The 6,000-nt window shown below is 41.5% G+C and overlaps 1 long non-coding RNA gene across 2 annotated transcripts in view; it reads left to right on the forward strand.

Moving 5' to 3' along the window:
- The window catches only part of LOC132814062 (uncharacterized), a 28,940-nt gene extending 23,179 nt beyond the window's left edge, over positions 1-5,761 (forward strand). Inside the window, exons 5-6 of one of the 2 annotated variants that reach the window (XR_009644281.1) lie at positions 750-856; positions 5,124-5,761. This is a non-coding gene — a long non-coding RNA (uncharacterized LOC132814062). Of the gene's footprint in view, positions 1-749; positions 857-2,906; positions 2,992-5,123 lie in introns of those variants that run through there. The other variant, XR_009644282.1, reaches the window with a different exon arrangement.
- The last annotated feature ends 239 nt before the right edge of the window (positions 5,762-6,000 follow it).

Below are 6,000 nucleotides of genomic sequence, written 5' to 3' on the forward strand. Positions count from 1 at the left end.
GTGTGGGGTAGGGGGCTATGACATGGGGTTGTTAAGCTACGGTTAGCCACTAACTGTCTCCGTTGTAAGCTGTTGCCCATCTATATCACTCCACGATTGGAACTGCCGAGGACACAGACCTTTGGAATATCCTCCCTCACCCCCACTCTGTCCGCCTTGAAGATGTATCTAAAAATTGTTCTTTAATCTACGTTTCCATCATTCGTGAAGCATTTTAGGAGATTTGTCAATGTGAAAGGCTCCATACAATGCAGGTAGTTGTTGTTATTGTCTGACATCAGGAGAAACAGGGATGAGCCCTCTCTCTTTCTTATACCTGATGAACAGCAGCAAAAGCAGGAAGCACTGAGCATGCTCCAGCCCACAATGGGCCTCGGATTATTGATGTCAGCGCAGGACCAATGAGTGGGGGGACGAGGCTGGAGGACCAGGATGTGCCAGTTGGTCCTTCAACCAATCGGAGTGAATGAGGGGCAGGACAATACTTTACCACCTGATAAACCTCACTGACAGCACAGTGTGTGTTGTGGCCAAGGCATTGGAAATGTGTGAAGATGCAGGGCAGGGGAAAGGAAAGACATATTGACCAGGAAGAGAAGGGAATTTTCATGGTATGGAATGAGGGGTTTTACAGAACTTAGTGCACATTGTAAAACACAAATTTGAAAATCCCAAATGCTGCAACACTTTCCCTCCCTGTAATGCATTTAGCACTGCCTGAAATATCAGCTGTGTTTCTCCTTCCACAGATCCCAATGATCAATGCCAAAGCCCCATTGCCTGTGGAGAGGGTGATGTTTGACTTCCCTGTACAGCTACAGTTCGTGTGGTGAAATTGCTCCCACAATGTGGTTGGGTAAGTGCTGTTATAGATTACTCACTCAGCGACAGTGAAGAGTTGACAATGTATGTGCAAATCAACAACAGTTTTTTTTTTATCATGTTTATAATTCCACAGAAATACTATTGAGAGCTTCTGACACAAGGCCACAGATGGGGATATTAGGTCAGGTTATCAAAAGAATTGCCAAATAAGCAGGTTTTCAGGAATAAAGGAGGAAAGCAGGTCTGAGAAGGTTAGGGTGGGAATTCCAGACCATGTTGCCTTGGCAACAGTAGAAACAGCCAGATAGGTGAAGCAATGAAAAAAAAATCGTTGGGAGTCTGAAAGAAAATGAGTTGTCGGGATCTCACAGGTTGTGTGGTGCAGGGAGACAGGGATGTTCACAGCCAGGAATTACATCAAGGGTGAGAATTTTAAATTGTTGCTTGTTAATAGGAGCCTTTTGATGGATCAACAAGTTTTGGTACAAGTGAGAACTTAGACAGTCGAGTTTTAGATACTCTTGAGATTGCATGTAAGTTGAATGTGGGAGGCTGGCCAGGAGTGTGTTTGGGTAATGAAGTCTGGAGATAACACAGGGATGGGCGAGTGTTTCAGTAAATGAGCTGAGACTAGGGTGGGGTTGGGTGATTTCACGGATGTAGGAATAGTGCTTTTGGAGTAGGGCTGCTCCTCCTCATAACTCCCCCTCACCAAATCACAGAAAATGTGCCTTTTTCTATCTGTCTGTCTTTTCTGGTTATGTCCTTCTCTCCCGTTCTGCTACAAACTAATATTTGACCTCACCATTGTTGGAAAAACCTACTCCATCCCGACTCTCCCTTTCCTTTCTGAATTCCTTGTAATGTTCCAATACTGGCAACACCCTAGTAAAACTTTTCTGAACTCTTGCAAGTTTCCCAACATCTTTCCTAAAGCAGGGAGACTGGTGAATGGAAAAATAAAAACAATTTCCTGACAATTCATAAATTGAAACAACAATTACAAATACACTTTGATTAAAGGACAGGAGTGAATCACAACATTTAGTTACAAAGTAGGTAACCAGCTGACTGACAAGTAACAGGTGGGAGCATTTGTTAGTTTACTGAAGAAGATATCAACGTTATTTCAAATTTATAGCATGAGAGAATAATGTTTAATGTGTTTCAATTGTTTGGACTTGCCCCTTTGTAACAAAAAAAGATCAATCACATTACTTAAACATCGTAATCTTTAATTCTGCAACATTTTCAAATATTCTCCAGGAACTTATAAGCAACAGAATTAGATACAGGTATCACCACTATCAGAAAGTATAGCGTTATTATGAAACCTTTCACAAGCTGTTAATGCATAAATCGAAGAAGCATTAATTTATATGGGAAACATCCCCCACCCCCCCTTTTTCGTTAAAGTGAAAATCCTCTTCAGATTTCTCTCAGTTAGAGAAACTAGGGACAACTGTAAGTCTTTTGTAAAAGCAAAGTGGCTAAAGCGATCTTTCCAAAAATGGGGGATTCCCGTACACATATTTCTTGGTAACCTGACACAAATAAGCATCAGATTTGTGATTATTGATATTACATATAAAAGCAGATCTAATGTTGGATTGAAAAGCAATTCAGTCTGCGCTTAGCTACTCTCTAATCAACATTCAGAGCAGCTCTTGATATATTTCTGTTGAAGGTGTGACCTGAAACCATCCCTCAGGTCTAGTAATAGAGACACTGCCACAGCCTCACAAGCTCCTTTCATAATGTTCCCACTCAGCACGGCGGGACTGCAATATTATGTTTAATGTGGTTAATCAAATGAAAACTAATCAGCTGTTTTATTGTTGTAATTTAAATGGGAATTAATTCGGTAGTTTCTGTGTGTAATGGACTGGAAATTAAACTATTTTACAATAACAATAGAATAAAAGAATGATGGTCGTAAATAAACAGGAATCTCATGACAATTCTTTGAAAGACAAATTGACAAAACTGCGTGATCATTGTACTTTGAATGACTGATGCATTTTTAAATCAATGTGAATATTCAGCTGAAGACAATTTCCCTTCCTTTCAACAAAGTACAGCTTCCACAATTTCAAAATGAACAGTCATTGAAAAAGGAAGGAACAAGCAGATGATAATGCTATTTTCTGTACGTAAACGTGCGATGAATTTTAAGTAAGTTTTATATATGTAAAAAGGAAACTCTTATTGTGATTCGAAATACAATAAATGTTAGCATGAAGTGAAATATAATGAAATCAATTCAACTGTGTTTTCTCAGTTAAAATACAGTTCAATATTCAAAGTAATCGAGTGATTGTACACTGCAACATCTTTACATTAATTCAGTGCTGAGACATAATTCCATATTTATACCCCTAATAGTGAAGCAAACTTGTGCCAGGAGTCAGAGGGGGTAGGGGAGGTCCTTAATGAGTACTTTGCTTCAGTATTCATGAGTGAGTGTGAACTTGTCCTTTGTGAGGACAGCGTGAAACAGGCTGGAATGCCCGAACCAGTTGATGTTAAGATGGAGAATGTGCTGAACATATTGAAAAATCATGGTGATAGATAAGACTCCTGGGCCAGAAAGGATATATTAGAATTGTAATGGAAAATGAGGGAAGGGATTACTGTGTTTTGGTGACGGTCTTTGCATCCTCATTGTCCACTGGAGTCATACCAGATGATTGGATGGTGGCAAACGTTATTCCCTTATGCAAGAAAGGCAATCGAGATAATCCTGGGAATCATGGATGAGTCAGTCTCACATCAGTTGTGGACAAATTATCGGAGAGGATTCTGAGAGACAGGATTTATGATTATTTGGAAAAGCATAGATTGATTAGAGATGGTCAGCATTGCTTTGTGAGCGGCAGGTTATGCCTCACAAACCTTATGGAATTATTTGAGGATGTGACAAACACGTTTGTGAGGACAGAGCAGTGGATGTGGTGTATCTGGATTTTAGCAAGGTGTTTGATAATGTTCCCCATGGAAGGCTCATTCACAAAGTAATGAGGCATAGGATACAGGGTTATCCTGATATCATGATTCAATGTTGAGACGTTTGTGTCAGAGACTGCAAGGGGGTGACTGAGAGAAAGAAATAAGAAAAAGCAGAAAGGAAAGGAACTGGTGAGCAGAGGAGCTCCAAATGTAGTTTCTCACCCTGCCAGCATCGTATTGGGTCAGCTAGAAAACAGACTAGTCAACCAACAGCCTTACACAGTCATACACGCAGAATCATATCTTACAATTTCCCAGGCACCACCATCACCATCCCTGTATATCCTGTCCCACCAGCAGGACATGGATGTAACTGAAATGCTGGAACATGCAGGGCTATGGACTAAGGCCTGCAGAATAGGATCAATGTGATTTATTTGACATTTCTCCAGAATATTAAACTCCAGTCCAATTAGAAAATTTATTAACATCATCATCAGACTTGAACTCCAAATGTCAGATAAGAAATATCAGAAAGTTACAGCACAGATCACGGCCACTTGGCCCATCCTATATGTGTTGCTTATAATAGAACTACCCAGACTTTACAACGATCTGTACTCACCAACGAAAGCAACAATTTCAGACTGTGAACTCTGCTGTCTATATTGTTATAATCTGTTTTTCCAAAGTATTTCTTTGACAGCTGCATGTCTTGTTTCCTGGTTTCTTTCCCAGCCCTAACTCCATTCCCTGTGGCCTTGAGGGACCACCATTTCTGCTGTTTAATCTCTCCCCCCTTCCCCCTTGTGACAGACTCTGTCTTTTTGTCCCTGTCTGACCACCACCTTCCTCACAACCTGTTACATTTCTGATGGTTCCCAGGCCTCTTTAACTTTCACTGTGTCCCCTGGGTCAGTAGCACGAGTTTTGAATTCTCTTTCCCCAGAATAATTGGAAATCTTTCTGGTTGCAGTTTCCTCCAGATTTTATTTTTAAAAACAGAGCATGTGTCAGAGTCAAATATTCGTGAGCCTTCATCCACAATTCCGAGCATTTGGATGTAATCTGTGACCCTCCCATAGATGTGCAGGCCGTGCTAACATGGCCTGTAGTATGCAGGTTCAGCAGGTTGGGTTAGCCATGGCAAATGTGGGGTTATGGAGGCAGGGTGGGAAAGCAGGTCATTGCAGGTTCGATGGATCGAATAGCCTCTTTCTGCACCTGTGACTCTAACTAGTTGTGATTGTCGTCACGTTTTCCTCATGCCAGGTTCTTTCAGCTCATGTACACATGCTGCCTCTATGTTTCTGTGGGTGCTCACTCAATGCTTTTCTTCTGTTTTACAGCAAATTCACACTGTGTATGTGAGGGTGAGAATGAATTAGTAAATACAAATACTCCAACCGAAACCCCTCACAGGTCAGGAACTGTTTCTGCTGCTGGCATCACTCACAAGGAACAGAAAAATAATAAAGGATTCATCCCAAATCTTACAGGAACATAGAGATTGTAATTACCAGGAAAGGCTGAACAACTCAAGAAAAGAGGAGGCTGAGGGCCAACCTGTCATAAGTAGGAAGCTTTGTTTTTATGGGCTCAGAGATTTGAGGTTGGAATCATTGGGTCTGGAGCATGTTTCATTGCCCCAGGTCAAAGGTGCTATCTAAATGTGTATCTTTCTTTTGTCTTTCTTCTGAGTTAACAATCAGATGGACAGGTCAATGTCTGAGTATCTTACCAAATCCCTCATTAAATCTGTCTCCCCCCACAAACTCAGGTGCCTCACCATTCACTGGGTCACAGAGAAACTCTGCTGTTACAATGTGAACTGTCTTTGCTGTCGCCTCTCCTCGTAGTTCTGCCTAATCCCCACTTCCCTTCATTAAATCCCAGCTGCCTGTAGTCCATCCACATGGGAATGTTGAAGAGCATGGCAGGAAAATGGATTGAAATCGAGAGTTCAATAGCCAGAATGAGAGAGGAAGGAGGAAATAAATGGGTTTTGTGGATCCCAGGGGATACAGACTCTGGGCTGAGTCCTTTGTGAGCATTCCCGCAGTAATATGAGACAGCATTCCATGGTGAGAGTTAAACCCGGATGGCAGGTAAGGGAGCCACTGAACATGAGCAGGTTTCGTTCAAACACAGGAGGTTTGTTCAGTCAGTAACAGTGTGTTAGACATGGAGGTGAAGTGAGCAGTGAGGGGAAATGTTACCACAAGC

Source organism: Hemiscyllium ocellatum, unplaced genomic scaffold, assembly GCF_020745735.1.
Source record: "Hemiscyllium ocellatum isolate sHemOce1 unplaced genomic scaffold, sHemOce1.pat.X.cur. scaffold_649_pat_ctg1, whole genome shotgun sequence".
Lineage (NCBI taxonomy): Eukaryota > Metazoa > Chordata > Chondrichthyes > Orectolobiformes > Hemiscylliidae > Hemiscyllium > Hemiscyllium ocellatum.